The sequence below is a fragment of the Canis aureus genome, chromosome 17 (assembly GCF_053574225.1).
Source record: "Canis aureus isolate CA01 chromosome 17, VMU_Caureus_v.1.0, whole genome shotgun sequence".
NCBI classification, from domain to species: Eukaryota; Metazoa; Chordata; class Mammalia; order Carnivora; family Canidae; genus Canis; species Canis aureus.
The window spans coordinates 53,331,738-53,344,365 of NC_135627.1; the positions used below are offsets into that span (position 1 = coordinate 53,331,738).

General features: G+C 34.9%; 1 protein-coding gene across 1 annotated transcript in view; it reads left to right on the forward strand.

Moving 5' to 3' along the window:
- Positions 1-5,494: 5,494 nt before the first annotated feature.
- FAM216B (family with sequence similarity 216 member B) overlaps positions 5,495-12,628 on the forward strand; it is a 72,856-nt gene continuing 65,722 nt past the window's right edge. Inside the window, 1 exon segment of the mRNA XM_077855542.1 lies at positions 5,495-5,635. The gene's annotated coding sequence lies outside the window, so the exon portion shown is untranslated.

A 12,628-nucleotide genomic window follows, 5' to 3' on the forward strand; every position in this document is an offset into this window, starting at 1 on the left:
GGAATCATAACACCATCCAGTCTTTTGTTAATACACCCTGGATGGGTGGCTCTGTCCCAGATTCTGCATTTAATGAAAGATTTGAGATGTGTCAAATTAGTTGAATAGTCGGCTGTCGACCTGTGGGTCACATGGGAAGAATTCCTGTAGGATGATTATAATTCAACTGCAAAAGTATTATGTAAATTTCTTTCATGTGTCAAAAATGAATTGAATACCTACTGTGTGCCAGGCATTTGCTAGGTTCTGCAGATTAAAAGTTAAATAAAATACAGTTGTGGCTGTCAGGCAATTCAATATTTATTGAAAATGAAATACTTGAATCAAATCATTGTTGAAATGGCTTGAGATTGATTTTGAAAGGAATATAAATAAAAGAGTAGACTGGCCAATCATCCTTACAACTTCACTCCAAACTGAACAATTTTTTATTGGAACATGTGATGGAATATTTTTGGACCTCTTTGTCAGAAATATGCAAGCTGACATGGCATTTGGGAATCTTATTTTCAATAGGCATCACTAACCAGGATAATGAAGCATGTTCTATGAACTGATGAAATTCAATCTTTGAAACAATAAAATGTGATTTTATATCTCACTATGTGCTATATTATAAAAGTAATATTTTTGTCAAATGTTTTCTTATATTTGTGCCTAAATCTCTTTTAATGTGAAGGTAGACATGCTATGAGCAACGCAGGGAATATATAGGAAAGAAGAAGAAAAGGAAGACGTAGCTTTATTATTTATTAGTTTGTACTTACACCTAGATCAAGGCATGTGGTGCCCTGAAAAAAAATTAATCATAAGGGACACGAAGCATGCTAATAATGTGCCCTCCTTCAAATTGATCTTTCTTTCTTTCTTTCTTTCTTTCTTTCTTTCTTTCTTTCTTTCTTTCTTTCTTGTATTTATTTTTTAGGAAGGAGAAAAAGTAGAAGAGTAAGATCACTGGCAACAGTGATTAGCGTCTTCTCTCTGGTTGAGAGCAATGGTTTTCAAAGTATGGTTCCCACCTGAGCGCTTGTTAGAAATGCAGATTCTCAGACCTCACTCCAGACCTGCTGAGTCAGAAACTTTGAGAATGAAGCCCAGTAATATGTTTCAAAAAGTCTTCTGGAGTATTCTGATATGTGCTAAAGTTTGAGAACCACTAGTCTGAATCAATTCATATCTGGTCTCAAATTCACACTCTTCATTCAAATTCATTTCTTCATTCAGAAAAAAAAATAAAGTCCAAGAATTTACCTATCTAAAAATCTTAGAAGATGATGTAGTAACCATCTACTGTTACTCAAGTATGTGGTTTGGGGGCCTATGCCTTAGCCCATACCCCGGCTTCTATTATTACAAACAGCATTCCATCTGAACACATACTGTAACTCTCTCTCATGGTTTTGATATATACTGAAACTTTCTATTTTGTTACATTTTCAGTATATTTTAATACCCCCAATATATTGATAAACTCACCTTTCTGGCCCTTTGTGGTTCACTCTGGACAAAGTGACAACTCTATTGAGCTATTCAGAAATCTCCTGAGGAGGAGTGGGGAGGATAGAAAGAACAGTTTTCTATGAGTGCAACTGCTGGTCTCTTTATCACTTCTCCCCTAAAAGTAGTTATAATTATGAATGCTGCTAGCTCTAAGAAGAAAACCAGAGACTTGAATCACAGAGGTGATAAGATTAAGGGGTGAAGTTTCTTGTAGATAATAATTTTTCATTTTAGTTTATGCCAAAACAAAGATATTGTGTTGACAGATTTCATAATTTATACAGCTGGAAAAAGAAGGAGAAAGAGGAGCAAAAGGGAGACATAAAAGAAGGAATAAATTATATTATAATTTCAAACAGAGCAGACTTCAAATCAAGTTATGCTATCAGGGATAAAGAAGGGCATATGTAATGATAAAGGGGTCTATTCTTCAAGAACACATAACAATCTTTAATGAATATATACCTAGCAACAGAACATCAAAGTATGTAAGGCAAAAACAAAGAAAACTGCGAAGAGAAATAGATCAATCTGTTATTATAGTTGCAAATTTCAACATCTCTTTATCAGAAATAGATCCAGGAGGGAGAAAAATAAAAAGGACATAGCTGAACTCAATAACACCATCAATCAACTGGATATAACTGACACTTATAAACTGCTTCATCCACAATGGTAGTATACACATTCTTCCAAGCTGACTTAAAAGATTCACCAAAGCAAACCACACTCTGGGTCAAAGAACACACCTTGACATGTTTAAAGAATAAAAATCACATGAGGTTTTCTCTCAGACAACAACAGAATTAAGTTAGAAATCATTAATAGAAAGAGAACATGAAGATCCCAAAATATGTGGAGATAAAACATCACACTTCTAATTAAGCATATAGGTCAAAGAAGAATTTTCAAGATAAATTAATATTTTGAACAAAATGAAAATGAAAATAGAACATATCAAAATTCATAAGATGAAGCAAAAGCAGTTCTTAGAGGGAAATTTGTAGCATTGAATATATATATTAGAAGAGAAGAAAGACCTAAAATCACTCATTGAAGCTTCCACCTCAGGAAACTAGAAAAAGAAGAGCAAATTATTTTCAAAGTAAGCAGACAAAAAGAAATAATAATTATTAAAGGAGATATCAATGAAATTGAAAACAAGAAATCAATAGAGAAAGTCAATGAAGCTAAAAGCTGGTGTTTAGAAAAGATCGATAAAATTAATAAGCCTCTAGACGGGCTAAGAAAAAATAAAGAAAATACAAACTGCTAAGATCATAAATGAAAGAGGGGACATCATCACTATAGATTCCATGGATATTAAAAGGAAAATAAAGAAATACTATAAATAGCTCTATACCCACGAATTTGATAACTTAGATGAAATGGACCAATTCTCCAAAAGACAATCTGCCAAAACTCACACAAGCAGAAACAGACAATCTGAATTGGTTTGTATCTATGAAAGAAATTGGATCAGTAATTAATTACCTTCCCAAACAGAAAGCATCAGGCCTAAATGGGTTGGCTGGTGAGTTCTGCCAAATATTTAAGAAAGAAATTATATCCATCCTCTACAATCTGTTTGAAAGGATAGAAACAGAGGGAATGCTTCTTAACTCAACCTATGAGGCCAGCATTATCCTAATGCCAAAACCAAAGACATTACAAGAGAAGATAATTAAAGTCCAATATCTCTCAGGAACATAGATACAAAAATCATCAACAAAGTATGAGCAAATTGAATCCAACAATGTAAAAAAAGAATTATACACCATGACCAAGTAGGATTTATGCCACCTATGCAAGACTGGTTTCACATCCCGAATGTCAAAACCAATTAATGTCATCCATCACATCAACAAGCTAAGAAAGAAAAATCACATAATCATAGCCAGTAGACACAGAACAGGCATTTGACAAAATCCAACACCCTGTCATGATATAAAGCATTAGTAAATTGGAAATAGAGGGTAATTTTCTCAACTTGATAAAGAATATCTACAAAAAACCTACAGCTAACATCATAATTAATGGTGAGAAACTCAAAGCTTTCTGAATAAAAACAGGCACAAGCCAAGGATGGCGCATCTCACCATTCCTTTTCAAATTTGTACTGGGAGTTCTAGCAAAGGTGGTCAGAGGAGAAAGGAAATAAAAATGTACACTGATAGAGAAAGAAGAAATAAAACTGAAACTGTCTTTGTTCATAGATAGCATGATCATTTCTGTAGAAAACACTAATGAATTGATCAAAAAACCTCCTGGAACTAATAAGCAATTATAGGAAGTTTGCAGGATGTAGGCTAATATACAAAAGTCAATAACTTTGCTATAATATCAGCAATGAGTAAGTGGAATTTGAAATTTAAAAAAAACACAGTATCATTTATATTAGTACCCCAAAATAAAATACCTAAGTATAAATCTAACAAAATATGTACAAGATGAGGAAAAATACAACTCTGATGAAATCAAAGCAGAACTAAATAAATGGAGAGATATTCCATGTTCATGAATAGGAAGACTCGATATGGTCAAGATGTCAGTTTTGCCCAGCTTAATCTATAGATTCAATGCAACCCAAATCAAAATCCCAGCAAGAGATTTTGTGGATCTTCACAAATATATTCAAAAGTTTATATGCAGAGGTGAAAGATTACAATAGCCAACACAAAATGGAAGAACAAAGTTGGAAGAGTCACACTACTTGATTTCAAGACTTAATATAATTAGTGATCAAGACAGGGTGGGATCATCCAAAGAATAGACAAATAAATAAATCAATGGAACAAAAGAGATAGTCTAGAAACCGACCTGCATAAATATAGTCAACTGATCTTTGATAAAAGAACAAAGGCAATACGATAGAACAGCAATAGTCTTCTCAACAGCCTAAACAACCAGACATTCACAGCAAAAATAAAAAAATAAAAAAGAATCTAGATACAGACCTTCCTTCCTTCCTAAAAATTAACTCCAAATGAATCACAGACCTAAATGTGTAATACAAAATGGTAAAACTTCTAGAAGATAAATTAGGAGAAAATCTAGATGATCTTAGGTATGGTGATGGCTTTTTAAATACAACCAAAGGCACCCGGGCATGCAGAAAAGAACTGATAGGTCAAACATCATTAAAATTAAAAACTGCTAATCTGCAAAACAAAGTATCAAGAGAATGAAGAAGCAAGCCACAGACTAAGAGAAAATATTTGTAAAATATATATCTGATAATGGACTATTATCTAAAATACACAAAGAACTCTTTTAAAACTCAACAATAAGAAACAATTTGATTTAAAAAAATGGACTGAAGATCTTATTAGACATTTCACAAAAAAAGACATTTCACCAAAGAATATTTAAATGGCAAACAAGCATATGAAAAGATGTTCCACATTAAAAGTCTAAGGGAAATGCAAATTAAAACAATGAGATACCACTACTACACACCTATTTAAATTACCAAAATCTGAAACATTGAAACACCAAATGCTGGTGAGGATGTGGAGCAACAGAAACTCTCATTTATTGCTGATGGGAATGTAAAATGATACAGTGATTTTGGGAGACAATCTGATACTTTCTTACAAAACTAAACATACTCTTACCATATGATCCAACAATCATGCCCCTTGATATTTATACAAAGGAATTGAAAATTCATGTCCCCACAAAAAATGCACATGGGTGTTCAAGCAGCTTTATTGTTAACTGCCAAAGCTTGGAAACTTTATCTAACTTTAGTTGATAAATGGATAAAGAAACTGTGGCACATCTAGACAATGGAATAGTACTCAGTGCTAAAAAAGAAATGAGCTATCAAGCCACAAAAAGATATAGAGAAATCTTAAATTCACATTTTTAAGTAAAAGAAGCCAATCTGAGAAGATACTGTAGGATCCCAACTATAGTGACACTCTGGAAACAGCAAAACTATGGAGACAATCAAATGATCAGTGGTTGCCAGGAGTTGACAATGTGGGGGTGGGGGATGAATAAATGGAACACAGAGGATTTGTTGGGCAGAGAGAAGAATCTATACAGCACCATAATGACCACGATGATGGATACGTGTCATTACACCTTTGTCCAAATCCATAGAATGTACAACACCAAGATTGAACAGGTAAACAATAGACTTTGGGTGATCATGATGTGTCAGTGTAGGTTCATCAAGTATGACAAATGTACTGTTCTAGTGGGGGATATGGAAACTGGAGGAGGGGGTATGCATGTGTGGGGATTGAGGGTATATGGGAAATGTCTATACCTTCTCCTCCATTGGGGTTGTAAACCTAAAACAAAGTCTTAATTTTTTAGAAAGTGAGAAAAAATTGTATGAGGTATGTATGTTTGTTCCCATTTTACAGACAAAGAAACTGAAGCATAGAATAAATCAGTCTGTGTAGTGTTACATGCTTAGTAAGTGGAATAGTAGGATCATATCGGCTCTGACTCCACCTCTCATGTCCTAATCTTGACGTGATGTTCACAAGGGGTACATCAAAAGGAAATTCCAGGCAGAGGGTAAATCATTAAAATAAAGTCAAGCTTCTCAGAAGGACATAATATATTTAGGTAATGGTCTCCACTGTGCTTATAATACAAAGTATATGGTAGAGTGAGACCGAAATTATTTGTTGGGAAATCAAAATGCATTGTAAGGAGTCCATAGTCCAAATTATGACACTGGTAGAAAGAATGATGAGTGGAGAGGAAGTTGAGAGATATTTTGGAGATAAAATTGGCCTGATTCAGGGGTCAACAGGTATGATATGGGAGGAGCACTTTGCTTAAGCAATGAGTCTGACCAGTGTCCCCCAAGTTAAGGAACAAAGGAGGAATAAGTTTGGGAGCAGAGAGAGTTGATGCGTTCAGTTTAAACATATCAAGTTTTAGGTGGCTGTGGAACACATCAGGTAGAGATGTCTGGTTGCAAATAGTCTGGGGACCAGAAAACAGGTTAAGTCAGAAGTCTTAACTTGAGAATTACCCAGCAGATGAAGAAATTAACTTGGCTTCACTGCAACATGGGAAGTGATGCTAGCGTCCAAGAGGAAATGTGCAAGTGGACCAAAGAGCCAGGGGAACCTGATTAAGCGTGATAGAGAAAGAGAAACCGGTGAAAGGGCATGAAATAGTCATCACACAACAAGAAGAAAAATGTAAAGATGATAAAACTGGAAGTCAGGTGAGGAGGAATTTTCTGAAGGAGAAAGTAGTCCCCCACCACGTCTGTGAGAACATCGGGTTCATGGGACCGTAAGCAAAGCAGGTGCTTGTGCTGACCCTGAAGTCCAGGCACCTGTCTGTAATCAAAAAATGCCTGCCCAGTCTCTGTGAATATCCTGATGTCCTTATTCTACCTAATATTAACAAAGGAATCATGTAGAACTACAAAATAATAATTATTAGCGTTATCGGCCCTAGTTAGCTGATAACTTCACTCATTTGAAGCAATTTGGTAGAGAGAAACCTGAATTACATAACATTTAAAAACTCAATTCTGGTAAATGGTGCAGTGACAAACATTGGTGGTTAACAAAGGATTGTCGGGTGAGACTTGGGAAAGCTGCTCTTGTGTACAAGAAAACAGGCAATCTCTTTGCTTTTGCAAACAGACACTACTAAAAGATGTAAAGAATTGTTATGTAGGTTAACCGGCATCTCTGCAATCCTGTTCACAATTTTTCTGTACTTAAGGAATCCTTTCTCAAGAATATTTCAAAGACTTTAGCCTCATTTAAAAAACTATACTTTTTTTTTATTATTTAGCCCAATTTGCTGAGATTTTGACCTACAATCTTATTTACAATTTTTCTGTACTTAGGGAATCTTTTCCTAAGAATATTTCAAAGACTTTCAGCCTCATTTGAAAAGCTATAATTTTTTATTATTTAGCCCAATTTGATGAAATTTTATTAGAAGATTTATGACATTTTCTACTTCATTGTGTCTATATGACTTTTTCCCTCCTCCTTCCCTTGGTTTCCCCTTCCGACTCCTCCCCAATTCCTCCCCTCCACCCTCTCAGATTTTGACAGACCATCTTTGCAATTCAGATGGCAACATTTCCCATTAAATAACTACACACTCAAGCGTTGCCTCTCGCATGTCGGGGTGATTGGCAGATACTTGTTTAGAGAATTGGAAACAGCTGAAAGTGACATTCAGGGATTCAAAAACAAACTTGGTTGGGAAATAAATCTTTGGCCAGGGAAAAAATGATTTTCTCTTTGCCAAGCAATAGCCTTATAATTTATCATTTATTGGAAAAGAAGAATGCATTTTGAGAACCGCATCAGACTAAAACTGATTACAGATATTAAGAAATGGCTCTATGAGCCATTACTCATTGCCTATGTGCGAGCTGAGTGCCTCTGGAAGGCGGGTGCTGATGAGTCACCGAGCATGCTATATTGCATTGTCGTTACTGTTAGTATCATAAACAATGGTATATGATGGGGTAAGAGCAGATTAAAGAGAATGAAGTGTTTTGTGCAGTCTCCTCTAGAAAGAAGAAACAAGACATAATTTCACTGTGACGGTAACTATTGATTTGGTTTTTTGTTTGTTTATAGTTCCTAATGGTTATGATAGTTCCAGAGAAGTATTCATGGCTTATTCATTTAAAAAAGTCACCATAAGTGATAGCTTAAGCTCTTCCAACTTTTGTGCTGTTGTTTCTGAAATAAAAAGGAGGCTTTTTCCCCCCCTCAATGTTACAAAAAGAAAAGAGATTCAAGAGAGCTGAACCAAATATTATGTTCCCATGACCCCAAAGAACTTAGACACTGGAAAAAATTATAAAAAGAACCAAAATGACAGGGCAACTCCCAGGAGTAAACTCACAGAGCACTTACCCATATCCCCATTTGACATTTGTCACTTGTTATCTGTTATATTTATTTCGGATAATGTTTTAATTACTATGCTGGACTGTAAATATCCCAAAACGGATTAGTTCTTATAAATTGTTGCTATCTCCTTAGAACCTAGCTCAGTAACTTGTTCTTTGCGAATAAAAGCATTAATCCACAGAGAGATGAATGACACAAGTCACTACATTTATTACAACTTATCTTCTCAATTCTATAAAAACACAAAATTCAGATTAAGCAGTACTGTGCGACAGTAAACTAGGGTTTTTAGAATAAGTATGTTTAATGGTTCGTGTTTTTTTCCACCACTCTTTAATTTTTATTTAAAACAATACCACTATTTCTGGATGAATGGATAAAGAAAGTGTGGTATATAAGTATATATGTATATAGGTGTGTGTGTATGTATGTATATATATATAAATTCCATGTAATAATTGAGTGTGTATATATATATATATATATATATATATATATATATATATAATGGCATATTATTCAGCCATCAAAAAGTGAAATTTTTCCAGTTGCAACAACATAGATGGAGCTAGAGAGTATTACGCTAAGCAAAATAAATCAGAGAAAGACAACTACCATAAAGACAAATACCATATGCTTTCTCTTATATATGGAATTTAAGAAACAAAACCAATGAACCAGAAAACAGACTCTTAAATATAGAGAACAAACTGAGGGTTACTGGAGGAGAGGTGGATGGGGGGATGGGGTAAATGGATGATGGACATTAAGGAGAACATTTGTGATGAGCACCAGGGGTTGTATGTAAGTGTTGAATTCTAAACTAAATTCTACAACCTGAAACTAATATTAGTATGTTAATAACTGTATGTTAACTGACTGGAATTTAAATAAAAACTTGAAAAAACAAAACAAAAATAAATAAAGCAATATCAGTATTTAATAATATGTTTATGTCATTTGGAAAGTTTTACTTTTGATAAAAAATGTATGCCTGCTAGAGAAAACATTTTAATGCCATGCCTTTTGGGTCACCACAACTTGCTATCAGAATATGAGATAGTAATCAGGACTACACAATTCCCTCAAGGCAGCTAAGTAAATGTGGATATTTCCTAAAGAAAATATGAGTGTGAGACAAAACCCTGCAAATGCAAATAGACAAAGGATCAGAAAAGTCACACTAGCACATTCTGGCAGGCAAACTTTTCTGCAAATTGCTGGGCTAGCCCGTGAAGAACATTGTGGGAGAGACAGACACCATCTTGTAAATCCTCCAACCTCATCTTTCTGGACACTCTCCCATAGGCAATGCTTATATCATAAAAGAGAAAACAGAAGATAAATGGGCTAAGTGCTCATATCTAGAAGTTTTCAAAAAAGAATAAAACCAAAGAAAATAGAATAAAATGCATTTTTAAAATAAAAGCAGAAATTGATGAAAAGAAAACAAAGAGACAAGACCAACAAAGTAAAAACATTTCTCTGGAAAGATTAAAATAATAGTTTCTGGTGATTGATGAAGAAAAAGTCAGAGATAGCACAAATAAAAAGTATAACTATTATGAATAGAAAATGGGGCCATACTATACTAATGGAAGTCAAAGGAATGAATCTTTAATTCTAGAATTTTAAGAGTTAGTGACAGACTATGTGGACCATATGGAAAGATTTCTTTCTGGCTGGGTGTTCTTGCCCCATGTCCCACTTTTTTGCCAATGAATAACTGTCTATTCATAAGCCAAATGTTATTATATTATAATGACTAAAGATGAAGAGTATGTAGGACTCTCTCTAAATAAAAAATTTATTAAATACAAGTTGGATCTTAGTAGAGAATCAGGAAACATGAAACCACCATTAAAAAGACCTCACTCCTGGGGATCCCTGGGTGGCTCAGTGGTTTAGTGCCTGCCTTCAGCCCAGGGTGTGATCATGGAGTCCTGGGATTGACTTCCGCATGGAGACTGCTTCTCCTTCTGTCTGTGTTTCTTTTTCTCTCTTTCTGTGTCTCTCATAAATAAATAAATAAAAATCTTTAAAAAGAAAAAAAAAAGACCTCACTCCTAAAGTCTTTAAAAATCCTAGCTGTTTTTCAGGTCCTTCTCAAAAGCCACCTGCTTCATCCTGTTTTCTTTGATACTCTTCTATTAGATGTGATCTTTTCCTCTTGTGAATACCCATAGCATTTTAGGTCTGTTACATGGGCAACATTTTTACCCTCATGCTTATGTTATTATACGCTCCTTGAGAGGATGAACAGGTCTTATTCATTTAAGTAATTCTAGTAGTATCAACAGGTGATAGTGGTGGAAACTTCAATAAATTCAATGGAATTGGATTGCTGAAACTAAAGAGCACTAGTTCTTTTATAAGGATTCTGGGATCCAGAAAGTGAAAAAATCTTAGAGCAGAAACTAACCCTAGAGCACACTTGATTCCATCAACCAAACGATGCAGAGAATCACGTCAACACTATTTCTCATGTCAGGTCCTTGTTTGGGCATTTCCAATGGTGGGTGCCTGCTACCTCATAGAGCCTATTTAAAGGTAGGTCAGTATATTCCAAGTAGGATGTCCCTACTTGTGTTGGGATATCAGTTTTTATATTTCAGTCATAATTCTGCTTTCTGAAACCACACTATCATGAACAATATATCCAAAACTTTCAGCATAGTAGACTTCCAAATTCATTCATCCTGTAATTCCAGGAATATTTGTTGAATGGTTACTTTGTCCCAGAGATAGTGCTAGATCCTGGAAATACAAAGCTAATATTTAGAGACTGCAGGATTATATGGTCTAGTGGTATGGCTAGAGGAGTGAATTACGACGTAAATACAATACAATGTGGTAAGCAGTTAGACCATGTTACAGAAGCACCTAGCAGGATGTTTAAGCCAAGCTTGGATGTGGAAGGTTTTTCAGAAGAAGGCTTTTTTCAAGGAAGTGGCATTTCAGAGGAGTGGGATAGTTTGAGGAGAGAGTGCAACATGTCCTGAGGCCTTAAAGAATGTGAAGCAGCCATTATGTTCCCCTAAGCATTCTGTTTACAAAATCTGAATGTCCTGCTTTTTCAACTGGGCAGCTTAAACCAATAGAAATTTTTTTTTTTTACAGTAGGGCCATCCTCTCCCCAGAGGCTCTTGAGGTGACTCCTCCTTGCCTCTTTCACCTTCCTGTAACTATCAGCATTTCCTGGCTTGTGGTTGCATCCCTCCAATGGCCACCTCCATCTTCCCGTGGCTTTCCTCTTTTCTGTGTCTCTCCTGTGTGTGCCTCCTATAAGGACACTTGGTATTGGATTTAGAGCCCACTTGGATAATCTAGGATGATCTGCTCATCTCTAATCCTTAAATAAATTAAATCTACAAACACTCTTTCCAAATAAGGTCACTTTTACAGGTTCAGGAGGTTAGAAGGTAGACACATCTTTTCCGGAAGCCGCCATTCAACCCACTATACTTGACAACTATGGATCTGATTCCCAAGTAGCACTCATTGTCTACAAGGCTGACAATTGAGTGTAGAACACTCAATAATGCTGCACTTCTTTAATGATTTAATAATGCTCATGACTTAAACAGCATTTGTCCAACTTTCATCTTCCTAGTAGGAAAATAAATTTTTAAAGAACATTACCCTTGGTTACAAATTTAACAATATAAGTTGGTTCTAAATTCCTGGGAAAAGTGATAATAAGGTTTCAGAGACATAAGTTGTATTTTAAAACAATTTCTCTGGTATTCTACATAATTACTTCTAATAGCAGTGACACAAGAGGCTACATATCCATAGAAAGACGATCTCCTTTTGAAAAGTCAGTATATTGTGTTCTTTCAGAAATCACTCTACTTTGATAAAAATAATACAATTCTGAACGCTGTCAACAGGAATGAACAATTTACTCTATTTTTTAAAATAAGGAAATCAGTGCCTTGGACATGATGTTTTACTTCCCATAAGGGAACAATATCTCTTGTTAGGTAGAAATGTTTTTTTCGGGTTTGTTTTTTTTTCAGCAAAGCAACTACTACTACACATTTTTAGAAACCAGGTCAGTATTTTGTTTCAACTTCAATGCTAAAGGCCTATGTAGGAAAAAAATGTAACTGCCATGGGTAATCTATGGATCAATGAATACGATAAGTTCTGTGGATTCTATAAGATGTGACCTTTGTTTTCTAAGAAGATATATATTTTTCATTGTTTAGAAGCAAAAGATGAGTTTGGAGGAAATTTTAAAGTGATAAAAAGCT